This window comes from Haemaphysalis longicornis, unplaced genomic scaffold (genome assembly GCF_048455015.1).
Source record: "Haemaphysalis longicornis isolate Haplotype H1 unplaced genomic scaffold, Haemaphysalis longicornis Haplotype H1 scaffold_13, whole genome shotgun sequence".
Lineage (NCBI taxonomy): Eukaryota > Metazoa > Arthropoda > Arachnida > Ixodida > Ixodidae > Haemaphysalis > Haemaphysalis longicornis.
The window spans coordinates 95838429-95852696 of record NW_027526233.1 but is presented as its reverse complement, the minus strand read 5'-3'; the positions used below and the strand labels follow the sequence as shown (position 1 = coordinate 95852696).

At 46.9% G+C, this 14268-nt stretch overlaps 1 pseudogene; it reads left to right on the top strand.

Annotated features, from left to right (window-relative positions):
- The first annotated feature begins 4939 nt into the window (after positions 1–4939).
- On the top strand, positions 4940–12558 carry LOC144163959 (uncharacterized; annotated as a pseudogene).
- The last annotated feature ends 1710 nt before the right edge of the window (positions 12559–14268 follow it).

The following is a 14268-nucleotide window of genomic DNA, read 5'->3' as shown; positions in this document are numbered from 1 at the left end:
ATATACTTAAGGTTCTCTCCCACCAATCCTATGGTTCCGACAAAGAACTCTTGCTTCGCTTGTATACTGCTTTGGTTGGGTCTCGTTTGGACTATGGCAGTGTGGTGTATGGGTCGGCGACTAAGACAGCCTTGCGAATTCTTGACCCAGTGCTAAACTTGGGCCTTCGTCTTTCGTCGGGTGCTTTTCGCACTAGCCCTGCTGAGAGTCTTTATGTTGAGTGTAATAAGTGGAGCCTTGAGAACCAACGAACATACATAGACTTGCTTTATGCTTTTAAAATTTCAACGCTGAATAATCATCCTTTTTATCCTGTCTTTAACGATACATCAACATCTCTGCTCTTTGTAAAGCACCCATCCGTTCCTCTGCCCTTTTCACTTAGAGTGAAAGAGCGAGCCTCGGATCTCAGTGCTTCGTTTTTAGATGTGTACAGGTCATCCTTTTCAAACAGTTTACCGCCTTGGCAAGTTCTCCCTGTGTCGTGCGACCTTTCTTTTATTACACTTGACAAAAATCGGGTACCACGAGCTGCAATACTGCAACACTTTCTGTCTTTGCAGTTTAAATACACATGTGCAGAATTTTATAGTGACGCTTCTAAAACCTCCACTATGGTGTCGTGCGCTGCTCATGGTCCAAATTTCAATGCAGCCAGAACCATGAGCGTGCACACAACATTTTTTTCAGCAGAAGCGTATGGAATTTTACTGATTGTACGACACATTCATGAAACTCAAATTCCCAATTCCATCATCGTACAGATTCTTTGAGTGCTGTTCGTGCACTGTCATCACACAAGCCCCCCAAAAACCACATAGTTATTCTTGTATTCAACACTATCATGTCCGTGTATGCACAAAAGCATGAGCTGGTCCTCTGCTGGGTCCCAGGACACGCAGGGATCGCTGGGAACGAGTTGGCAGACGAGAGGGCAGCTGCTGCTGCACTCAGGAGCACTTTGGACATTACAACGATACCCTACACGGACCTCAAGCCTCACATAAGACAACACCTGCGCAGAACATGGCAAACACACTGGGACGAACAGACAGACAACAAACTACACGTAATAAAGCAACACTTGGGACGGTACACAGCTGACTCACACAACAGACACACGGACGTCGCCTTGGGTAGGCTGCGGATAGGGCACACCCATGCGACGCACTCGTATCTGCTGACGGGATCTTCTAGACCCCAGTGCAGCAGGTGCGGAGAGGCCCTATCCGTAGTGCATATACTAATCACATGCAAGACACTTCACACAGCACGACACTAACACTTCAGAGAACTCTACAGACAACATATTCCCCTACATCCATCGTTTTTTCTAGGTGATTTTTTTTTAAATCTCATTTCCTATCACGCATAATGAAATCTGGCCATATACACCAGCCATGCTCATTGTCGTTTTGTGATTTTACTTTTGTTTTCACTGACTATAATTAGTGTTTAAGGTTTCACCCCTCATATATGACTATTGTTTTGGCGCTCTTTGCCCCAGTTGGCCTTGCGCCATAAACATCCAACCATCATCATCAAAGGTACGTCCTCACTTGCGGCGCCGCGAGCGCGCAGAGGCGCGCGCGCAAAAAGCGGCGCCGCAAAATACCCGTTCGCGGCAAGATTCCTCTGCCGCAAAACAAAAAAAAAACAAAAAAAAAAAGCGCTGGGACCCATCTTTCGCGGCAAGGCGCTTTGCGCCAAACTCAACGAACCAATCAGCGCCCGGGTCCCGTGAGCGAGGTCACGTGAGCGAGGTCAGTGGTCTCCTCGGGGAGCTGGGCCGGCGCGGATAGCCGGCGAGCGCGCAGAAACGTTCTTCCCTGCTACTACAGTGCCTAGATTATACTGGCCAGTATATTCTAGGCACTATACTGCTACACCGTCGGAGAGGGCGAGGACCGGTTTGAGCCACCGCCGCCGCCGCCTTTGCGCGCGCGCGCTCCCAGTAGTGTGGCCTCCAAAAACCGGCGGCATTTTTGCGCGCGTGGCCATGCGCGCGCGCTGTGCCGCAGGTGAGGACGTACCTTTAAATACTCACAGCCAAATCTAAATGCCTAAGTCCCGTTTACATGTTCATACCTGTCAACTTAGTTGAACAATATCATGACATTGGGCAAATATAAGAAAAAATTATTACACAGCGGATATTTACAGCATTCCTTTATAACAAAACTCATAGATGCTTGAGTTTTGCGAAAATAAACACCTACATCCACTGAAAAAAAAAATTCACCCTGTCGCCCGTGCCACTATAGCTTGTGACGGCATATTAGGAAATCAAGCGGCAACAATTATGAAAGGTTCCACTATATAGACCTTATGCAAAAAGTGGCTCCCTCTCGCGGGAACCACGTGTGGTTCCGCCATGTTGGGGGATTCCCGGATCTCCGGATACCGCAGTATACATAATAGCCCTGGGTTAACGACGCGCACGTCGGCATCTATCGTTGTCCAAAATACGTAAATACTGCCGCGTAACTTGCTGTGCACAAAGATGATACGAGGACAACCATGGAAAAAGCGTACACATCTTTTTTTTTCTCAACAGAAGCGGGATTCGAGCCCTGCGTGAAGTCGCTTGCGGGTGTCGACTTCTTAGCGCCGTAATATTATATACTCGGTAACAAGTTAAGAACGGCACCAGCTCATGTACGGTATCACTCCGCCTAAGCGACGGACCCGGATGTCAACAGGCGCGCGCGTTTTGAAAGGAGACGGCCACGAATGCGTGATATCGTCTGCCTTTTCTCACGTAGTTTGTTTCCCGTCGCTGCAGTAGTTTATTAGCATATTAAGTCCAAAAAGATACAAAAACGGCTCGTGACATGTTCAAAATATTCCCAGTAACGCGCTACTTGTGCTGCGCGGAGGGACATCCGGCTGCGGTGATGAGGCACAGCGGCAACTTCGGTGCCGTTCTTAAGTTGTAACCGAGTATAGCTAGATCGCATGGATAGTCACGAAACGAATTATATGTGCAGGACTAGAAAGGTGCCAAAGTTAGCTATTTTCTAGCCTTGTATTTGCCGCTGAGCACTCCTGCCTGCTGGTAGTTAAGGCGCACTGCATCGGTCAGCTCGTACTTTATCGAGATGAGTTTTGAGCGTGCTGTTCGTGCTTTGCGCGCCCGTGTTTTCTTTTTATTCTGGACGTTCGCTGGGCTTTTATGGAAGTACTACGCATTCTTTCATTTGCCAAACGTTACAGGAAATAAGGGATCCGCGAGAGTTGCAACCTTGACGTAGCACAATGAGTAGCGCAAGTAACGTACGTAGTAAACCGTGTATCGGTCATTTACCGCTCGTCCCCTGCTGTTCGACCGTAGCCTATTTTCCCATGCTCAAATTTCTCGAGCGGAATTTTCTAAGCGGTAGTGTGCACCCAGTTTTCTTGTCCAGGGCGCGAGCAGGAGACGCTCAGCTGTCACCGCGAGGCGTGCGCTCACGAGCGCTCGGAATTTCCTCGCTCTCTGAAGTTTTCCCAGTTTCTTTTTTTTCTAAAGCCTGTGCCTGTGCTGGGGATGCTCGGCGGTCACCGCGAGGCACGCGCTCATCAGGGCTCAGCAATGTATTGGTAGAATAATTATGCATTGGCAATTCATTGGTAATATACTGGCAATGTTTAGCGTAATACACGCCACACAGGTTACGTGCTACACATTACGGCCAGCGACAACAGCTCCGCTGTTAAAAATGCAAGGTATGCAGTTTATTTTTAATTTATTTTTTTGTAGGTTTCTTATGCGTCCCAGAGGACCCTTAGCGTATAGCTATATCACGGAGTCCCCCCCCCCCCCATTTCAACCTCGGGGCTGCCCGCATCGGCTCGAAGCGTTTCAGGAATGACCTCATGAGAAACCCGCAGGATGCGAAACAACACGGATGCACTTTCAATGTTCGCGTTCTCACATCCAAAAAAAAAGCAAGATAAACGCGACAGCCTCGAAAAGCTTCCCTGCCGGTGCCTCCCTGTCTGTGTTTTCGGTGCATAATGCGTAGTTACGTAGTCGCTCGCAAATGTGGGCAAAAGTGAAAGGTCCACAGATCACTCATCACTCATTTTGCTGCGCTTAAATATGAATATAACAGAATCCCCAAGCCCAGAAAGCCCCTCACGTGCTCAGTACCAAGCAATCCCACGACCGCCAGCCGCCAACATGGCGTCGCGGGCTCGTTTCATTTTTCTCCCGGCATATGGCGGCACTTTTGCATAAAATCTATAGATTCCGCGTTCTGCTTGCAGCGCACGTGGACAAGAGAAACGCGGTTCTATAAAAATTGAAGTAGTGCGCTTCGATTCACACGGGCCTCCCCCTTACGGCAGCGCTGGCGTCGAGGCACCCGGCCTGGAGCAGTTGAATGCGGTAAATATAAATTGACCGGAGCAGCATATCTTTAGCGTGTTTACCTTGGGAGGAGACCGATGCAAGAAGAACAACATGAGAGAAGAGCGGGAAAGCGAAAAAAGGCGTTTATTTGGCAGATGTCGACAAAGACTATCGTCTCTTGTCGACATTTGCAACAAAAGGAGTAGACACACGGTCAATTTTTCAGTGTTAATGTTCACTTCACGTAATGAAACTTACACAGTTTCCGCAGTTTCTTATGTGATAATGGGAAGGAAATCACCACACTAACATCCTTATGCAGCTCTACAATGCTGCGTTGAAATGTAGCATTGACCATTTGGTAGGTAATCTACCAATGTAGAACCCACGAAACATACAGGTGGTAATGGGAAGGTCTGACCTCCACTCTTTAGTTGTCAAGTGCCTCGCTGCGCTGTCCCACAAGCCCACGGCAACATTATCATTCGTGTGTTGAACGCAAAACTGAACTCTATAGTGCATATTGTGCAGACCCATTTGCTAAGTCGTAACAAATTATGCTTACCGAGAAACAAAGTAAACTAGGACCTTTGTGTGCTCGAGATGGGGTAAGGTTTTTCCACGTAAAAGGCTAACCAATTGCGCGTTGCATTGTGGGTTTTTATTCGCTTTTCTTGGAAAACTCTTCAGGGCCTAGTCTAGGTAAAAAGATCTCGCCAAAAACGCGAAAGCCCCCAACTGTTCTGAGGTGGAATGAGTCAAACTGCGTGCCTCATAAGCTGCAAACTGCTACAAAAAGGGGTTACAATAAAACAATAAAAAGAAACACTTTACAATACCTTAAAAAATTCTACTATCGCCACCTTAAGCACATAGAACAATTCAACTATGCTCCTGCCACATTAACCGACCATGGGCATTGTGCCGTTGTGTCCCGTTTTGTAATTTGTTATGTTGTCTATTATCACACGTATCAAATAATTTTGCAGGGATAGTGATGTAAACATGCCAAATCTTGTGTCTGCACCACATCACTCAACTCTGTATTACATGGAGGAATGCGCCATTTGACAATATGCCGTTTACTATTATTGAACACGAATTTAAAGAAGTAGAAGGGACCTAAAATTATTTCATTAAATCAGGAATTACAATAATTTAAAAGGCAGCAAAGAAAGTTGCTAGTCATTACTTACATAGTATCTGTTTATATGGTGTAAAAGATGCAGTCAACTACTTTTGCCCTCACATCGTCAGGCAACTCCCGTTTCACTCAGTTGAGGTGGGCATACATGTGAAGAGGCATTTCGGCAACCATGCAATCCCTCTGTTGTTGCCCTCTCACAGCGCCACGCCCCGGGCGCAGCAAGTTACAGCACCACATCCAGTAGCACAGCTCCCATTGGCACCACACACAATGGGGAAACTTGCACTGGCGCCAATTTCAGAAGTGCCGCACATTTGGGGTAAAAGCACACTAAAACAAAAAATTGTGTAATCTACTTACAGACCGCAATGTTGAAGATCGTAAAGTAATGTGCTGCAAAGACATTTGCGCCACACTTAGGGGCAGCCAAACAGCTGGGAAAAAAAAGGTGGAGTTGTTCTGTCAGCTGTAAAGTACCTCTCAAAAAGTAGTGTTGCTGGTACTATTAGTGGTAGCAGAGCTAGTACTATTGAAACTAGTGGTAGTAGTTGCAATGCTGGTGTTAGCTTTTTTTTTTAATGGATGGCAACAGACCATTGTGAGAAAAAGAACTGGATCCATTTTTTCGAAGCCGTACAACACTGAACCACTCGGCAGTCTGATCTATTAGCGAGATTATTTCAGGGTCGACACATCCCTAAGCAACTATACACTTACCGTATGCTTATAAGACGGCATGAGAGTCCATAATATCGCACCAAGACTGCCAACAAGCCCGCGACAAGCAGTCTAGTTCAGACTTAGAGTGACTTAGTCAGCCATTCACGCGATTCGGCCTTTTCCCCCCCGCTGCCTGCGGAATAAGAGAAGGTGTTCTCCAAGTCCCTTTGGAAGGCCGCACGTCGTTATCGTGAGTGAGAGGTTGCCTGTTATCGGGCTGCCCGTGCAGCAGCTACGAATAGGGGACAAGAAAATGTCTGGGGTCGTTTTTCATAAAATAGTGCTCAATAACTAAGAAACAACACTGACGCTTTCATAACACAGCTGCAGCAGTAATAACAAAAAATATGCTTCACAGCAAAATGCTAATGGCCTGCAATGAATCCAGCCTTTATAACTAAATTTGCGTCTTCGATTTGAAACTGCATTGCTGTCGTTGCTAACTTCGAATGTTTCGAAATGCTTCAATCTTTAACTCTATCTTGACCCAGCGACGCAAACAGGCAGATTTTTGCAGCATTGCCCGCTGTTACTTATAGGCACCTGCCGTCCGTGGCTGGGTATGCATCGCCTCTAAAATGTTTTTGAGTCTTCTGGTAGCCTATCATAAGTGCTTTCCACAAAGTGCACTTGTCTCACTTGCAGATTTAGAGCCCATGAACTAGACTATACTGCCGATTAGATAAGACTGAAATGGTGCACATTTAAAAGTAGAAGGTGAGACCGAAAATCATAACTGCCGTCACCCTCCACAGCTAAGCCACAAGTATGATACTCCTGACCTTGAAAGCAGCAGTTTCACTGAGTTTCACCTTCACAGTCGGACAACCAAATTGCAAAGCCGTTAGGCAAATAATCAGCTGTTTTCTTTTTACCATTTATAAGCACTAACTCAACCCATGCCCATAAACTGTCAACTCGAACACCACAGGACTGAAGTGGTTGTAGGTGCATAGGAAAGACCTTCGTCTTGCAGTGGACGTGAGCTTGCTGATGACGACAAGGATGACCTCAACCCGTTCCCTAGTCTGCCAAGCAGACTAAGTGCCCCGACAAACATTTTCGACACGGCAGCCTTTCAAAATTAGCGATGTTATGTGTTGTCTACATGGTCCCGTCAACAAACTTCGGTACCCTAAGCCTCACTGAAATTCAAGGCATTCTTATATGGGAGACACTCCGCAACAGCCTATTTTTCCCATTTGGTGACCTGTATTTTTTATTTTTTTATAGAAAAATATATTGAACAGACACGGACCTCCAAATGAAAAGTATACACAAGTAAACCAACATTTAGGAACTTGTTAATTTTCTTTTTGAGGGTTGGTCAACTGCGGCAATATCGCAACGACAGCTGAAAGGCATTGAAGTGGGAAATTGCTAACCAGATTCCTCGCAGTAGAGCGCAGTCTGAATGTGGGTATTTTCGAAGAAATCGAGTATGTTTTGTACCATTTGTTGAACGTCCATTATCTCAAAAAACGTTTTTCTCCAAGCAGCTTTTTTTGAGGCGATGGACGTTGGAAGACATTATTTTTGTGGTCGTTTATCTCTCCACGTTTCGCAGCGGTACTATTCTCTTTGCAGAAACGTAGAAAAGAAGGCAATGTCTTTATGCACTACACTATATATGGTGAAACAAACACCTTGTAGCCTTCCACAAATGCTGCTGTTTTATTTGACCTCTGCAGCAGTGTAGGCAGCAAGCGTTTTTATCCACATACCCTCCATTACCCTCCCAATTCATCTGTTTTTCTTTATTCTCACATAAATCCAACCTGAATGAACTTGCCGAACAGAGTAAGCTGAACTGATGCACCATCATCATCATCGACAGTCTATATCCACTGCGGGAAGAAGCCTCTCCAAACGACCTCCTACCAGTGCTGTCTTGCAATGCCCAAACCTTTTTTTCCACCGAATTTCGTTTATTTCTTTTCTCCATCGAGGTTGTGGTCGTCCCCGTCTTCAAGACGCACCTCTCGGTAGCTACTCTGTTATGCTCCTGCTACAGGATATTTTGAAGCCCCTCTAATCGATTGTCATTACATTTGTTCTAAATCATCTTGCTATGTTATCTCCCGCCGCCTCAGCCAAGTTTGTGATGTATCAACTGAGCGTCACGTCTTTCTTCACTCTTTTCTTCTTCCAACTTTTCTTCTTCCCTTGACTATTCTTAAATACTCTGTTCTCAGACTAATAAACGATTCAGACCCCAGCTCCGGTCTTGTCGGTCGTCCACGCACCGTCTGTGCGCCGACTATGCAACAGTGGTGACGACCAAGAAAGGAAGCCATGCAGTAAAGAACAACACGGCGGGCAACACCACGGAATGGCCTTTCAGAAACCTGCGGCCATGGCAACGTGAGACATGGCCCACCACCAGCTTCCGGAATATGACGGAGAGTGGGACAATTGGAAAGCATACGTCATCAAGGCATAAGCTTATTTCGAGGCGAAGGGGGTTACCGACACAGCGAAAAAAGAGCGTTGCTCGTTGCAGCGTTAAACACGAGGACTGTGAAGATTCTTGCGGGACCCCACACACTAACGTACGAAGAAGGTGTCGCACCGCTAGATGAATTTTTCGACCCGAAACGCCACGAGATAACGGAAAGCTTCCGGTTCTTCAATCGCTGTCAGGCATGCGGCTTGACCAAGAGTAGGTGCTATCACTGTGGGTGGCCGAGTCATCTTCCGGAAGTTTAGCCTTTGAGGCATTTCCTTGTCGACATCCCACGCATTGCAGATAACTTCAATTTTGGCAGCATGCTAGAACGAATGCTCCACGACAGTATATTCTGTGGCAACAGATCAAAGGCCTTTCGAAAACAGCCTTTGGCAAAAGCAAACTCTAGTTTGGAAGAGGCCGAAGCGGTAGCACTATCATCCAAAGCGGCAAAATATGACGCAAATAAGATATTGGAGTGTACAACTACCGTACTGAAGGTAGACGCGCAGTGCCTGTTTACGAACGAGCCCACTCTACAATGCGGATGGTGCGCAAGTAAGAACCATAACATTCAGGCATGCGGCTTGGCCAAGAGTAGGTGCTGTCACTGTGGGTGGCCGAGTCATCTTCCGAAAATGTGTTCGAGCGATGCTCCGAGGAAACGCGAAACGGCGCAGACGCAAGGCATGCGGGTACGAGCACTGACGGTGGTGCAAGACTGTGTGGAGGGGAACGTAGACGGAGCTAGGAACCTTAGGACTGTGACTCCATGTTGGAAGTGGCAGTTAGAGCCACCAATTTACAGGACATTCACGTGGTGCGGCTTTGAGATGACATTGCTGATAGACACGGGTTTGCCCGTCTGCGTTGTTCCCCGCGAAATTTATGAAAAGAACCGCGAGAGCTAGCCGCTGTTGCAACCTTCGTCTGTCAAGCTTTCCTGTTATCTTGGCCAATTCCCTGTCCTATGACAATTGGATATGACGGTAGCGTACATGGTTTCCGTAGTAGAATGCTCCTTGGTAGTGACTGAATTGCCGTGGACGTGGTCCTAGTCTATGCGGGTGTAACCTAATTTGTCAGCTGAACAACGCAGGCTCACCTGTCCTCAACTCGTCTGCAGAAACCAGATCTCCAACAAGTCTCCCGGCCGTGGACGACGTCATCAACGGGTTTCAAGACGTCTTAAAGTGCGGAACTCGGCTGCATCAGCGGTTCCCCTGTGCACCTGCAGCTCAAGGAAGGAGCTACAGCCGAGTTATATAAGGCACGCTCCATTTCTTTCGCTCTGCGTGATAAGGTTTCTCAAGAACTTGGCACACTGGTAGCACTTGGGGTGCTATCACAGGTTGCGCATGCGCAGTGGGCTCCGCCCAGCGTGCCGGTCTTAAAGAAAGATGGTACAGTTTGGATTTGTGTCGATTTCAAGGTTACGTTAAATCCTGTCTGCGAACTGAAGCAGTACCCATTGCCGGTGATTGACGATATTTTTGCGTGCCTAAACGGCTGAGAGTATTTCAGCACTCTCTACTTGCGTGACGTGTATAACCAAGTACCGATTGATAAAGAATCTAAGACGTTATGCGTAATTAAGCGGCATCGAGGGCTATTTTGCTTCAAGAGGCTTCCTTTTGGCATAGCCTCTTCCCCAGCTATTTTCCAATGAAAAATCGAAACCCTACTGCAAGGGCTACAAGGGGGCCAAGCTTACCTCGATGTTGCGGAGGTGCAGGGAAGCAGCGATACTCTGTGAGCGGTACTGCAGCGTCTCCGTGAGCACGGTGTAACATTTCGGCCAGACAAATGCAAATTAAGTCAGTCGTCAGTCGGATACTATGGGCATAAAATCAACAAGGAAGGCCTACACCACACTGAGAAACATGTGGAAGCAATTGTCAAGGCTCCTAGCCTGACAAACTTGCAGGAACTGCGCTCGTTTTTAGGGATGCTGTCGTATTATTCTACAGTTTCTACAGCATATGTCATCCTTGCTTGCACCTTTGTACCAGTTGCTTGGAAAAAATGTGCGTTGGGTCTGGGCAGAAGCTCAACACACCGCCTTTATTAACGCAAAGCAGTGCTAATTGGGGCAGGGGTGCTCATTCACTACGACCCCGCAAAACTATTGAAACTTGAGTGCGACGCTTACCGCATGGTACTGGTGGCGCGCTGTTTCATAGGGATAGGAAGTGAACCGACCCATAGGCTTCTGTTCGCGAACGCTGACCACTGCTGAGCGGAATTACTCCCAGCTAGAACGTGTGGCCTTGGGCCTTGTTTTCGGGGTGTTGAAATGTCGCGGCTATCTCCTAAACAGAGAATATACCTTGGTCACAGACCACCAACCGCTCGTAGGTCTTCTGAAAGCGCACAAGCCGAAGCCGCCAGTGGTATCCGCAGCTCAATTACAGCGCTTGGCTCTCTACCCCGGCGGATTTCGCTACAAGCTTCACTATTCGCCCGGTAAGCTGCTTCTAAACGCCGACACCCTCAGCCGGCTACCGCGGCAGACTCCAGCACCACCAATGAGAAGCGAACCACCAGAGTATGTTTACGCTCTAGCAAGTTTCGATGATGGTACTCTGTCTGTCGAAGAACTCAAACAGCTAACTGCGCCAGACCTTTTACTAACGAAAGTCGTGGACTACAGGAAGCATGTCCGGCCGAAACACATAAAGCACACGGAGTTCGTGCCATTCTCGAACCGCCGAATTGAACTATCCGTGGATCATTTATTGCTATACTGGGGTCACCGAGTTGGTCCCACAGAAGCTCGAGAACGCGTGCTACAAATGTTGCATGAGACGCATCAAGGGTCATCGGCCATAAAGTCTGTCGCCAATCGGCATTCTGGTGGCCTGGTCTAGACCGAGAGAACACCTGTCGGCGTTATGCCATAACTGCGTTCAAACCCCGCCTATGCGAGCCTCTGTTAAACCAATGAGTTGGCCGGCAGTTAAAGAAAAATGGTCGAGGCTGCACGTTGATTTCGCACGGCTGGTCACAGGCAGCATGATACTGTTGGTCGTGGATGCTGGCACTAAGTGGATTGAAGCTGTCCCCATGAAGAAGGCAAGCACGCCGTCTACGATTGCCAGCTTACGCAGAATCTTTGCCAGATTTGGTGTTCCACGCACAATAGTTACGGACAACGCACGCAGTTCACTAGTGAAGAATTCGCCACCTTTACGAAGAAGAATAACATCGCACACCTCCGTATGGCTGTGTAACACCCACAGTCTAACAGGCTCGCTGAACAGGCTCTTTGGACGATTAAGGAAGCTCAAAGGAAAATAGAAGGCACAGTAGAAGAGAAATTAGTTAAACATTTTTTTTAACTATAAGAGAACGCCGTGTCACGAGAGAAAATCCCCTTCCGAAATTATAGTCGGCTACCTGATCCGATCTCACTTGGATTCGTGTTTCCCACCTTTCCCAGGGTCAACCCAGAAGACGAATGAATGGGCACTGCCGCCTCACAAAGCCGTGTACGCTAGAAACTACGGCCAGAGGGAGAAATGGACACCAGTGAAAGTTCAGTCCATTACAGGATCATGCATGGCGACCATACAAACGTCGGCTGGGGTGGTTCGACGTCACATAGACCAAGTGAGTTCCAGGCCCACCCTGGCATCAGCGCAGAGCGTCGTTCAACCTGACAAAGACGAGGGGACCCCTTCGGCCGCAGCTGCACCAACACCAACCGTCAACGAAGGCGATCTGAACGAGCAGCCTGCAGACCAGGTGGCACCTGCACAATCGTCGCCGCCTATCCAGAAAACGCAGAAACCTCCTCAAGTTTTGCGGCTCTCAACTAGGGAGAGAAAGCTTGTACAGCGTCTTGAATACTCAGGGAAGAGATGTGTTGTAAATGGTCTTGCTAGGTTATCTCCCGCCACCTGAGCCAGGCGTGGGAGGTATCAACTGAGCGTCACGTCTTTCTCCGCCCTTTCCTTCTTCCAACTCCCTCTCCCTTGACTTTGCTTAAATAGTGTTCTCACTCGAATAAACGGTTCAGTCCCCAGCATCGGTGTCGTCTGTCGTCCCCGCACCGTGTGTGCGCCGATTATGCAACAAAAGTCAATTGCTGGCTTTGAGCTGCTACGCCACATTTTTCAAAGGCATCTGGTTGATATACCATTTGAGTCAAAGCAGCCTCACCTACGATATTTGAAATTCTCGAAAGCGTTTGAAACCTAAACGTTCATACTCTCTGGTGAAGTTTGAATAGAACTTATATTAAATAGCACGCTTCGAATATTTTTTGTTGTGTTCTATCACTCGGTGTACGATTACATGGTAATTTTAACTCTCAACACTACCAGCATAAAAAAAGAAAAAAAGTTTTTTTGCAGGTATGTAGGTTAGAATTAATTTAATTACTCCCAAAGTTTTTTTTTTCCAGTGTGACTTTTTTGCGTAGTTATAAGAACGAAACTACACAGCAGTGACGACGCCAAAACATGGCAGGTGAATGCGGAAACTTTCAAATGCCTTTGAAAATTGCCGTGTAGATTGGCGGAGCTCTTTTCACCTGATATGGCATTTGAAATTTCCAAGGCTATTCCGCTAGAATGTCCTTTCAAACGCTCGTGTAGCAGGGATATTCGTCGTATGATACACCATATAACCTCACTTTTAAAACACAAAGCAGAAGTACTATTAGGGGTTCCGCTAATGAAACAAGTTTGTAAAGATATTTTACGGGTGTGTAGGAGTGTTCTCAGAAAATGGTAATGTACTCAAGTTCATCCTTGCTCCGTCTGGCAACGTGGTGTCATCGTCCAAGTCAACGAAGAAATCGAATCTTTTGTTGTGCATCTGCCAAGCCATAAACCTGCTCATTTGCACTATTCCACACCAACACAGTCTAATCAGGGGTATATATAGCCAGGGTATCATATTTAACAAGTGTATGAAAGAAGACAGCAAAATAAGTGGAGCATTTCTTTTCTAATCTGTGCATCCCAATGCCCTTTAGCACACTCCTGTCGAAATAGCAGGCCCCGGCCCATTATAGTCAAGAAGTGGTTGCTAACCAAATCAATGAGGTAGTCGGAAGCAAGCATCTGCCAGGAAACGAGAGTTTTTGCCGTGTTTTGTCTGCACAACAAAAGTCGTACTAAAAGTTCTTGCTGCGCCGGAATCAAGCATAGCTATACAAAGACGAACATACGCGTAGCACATATTCAAGTAAGTATCGATATAATACGGTTTTTGTGCTTGAATACCTCACTTTAGGTATGAAGCCTTCACGACACAACCGCGATTGTTTTTATTTTATTAGTTTCTTTTAAATTGCCTCGACAAGTTTGCAAAACTTTTCAGGAGTACAATCTTTCAAAACTACCCGTTCCGTGGTGCTCAAACTTTGCATTTTATGCATCTGCGCCACATATAAATCTAACGAGACCTAGATAGCCCCTATATGCACAGATCACAGCCCCTTATCACTTCAGGAACAATGACAGTATTCCTGCTATGCTTATTGCGTTTACAACATTAGTGTAATATGGTTGTTAATTAGTAAAAAATGCCAAAGCTTCGTCGGTGGTTACATTAGAATCTTCCAAAGTAATGGCGCCACAATATTCGACACATTTCAGACGCCTG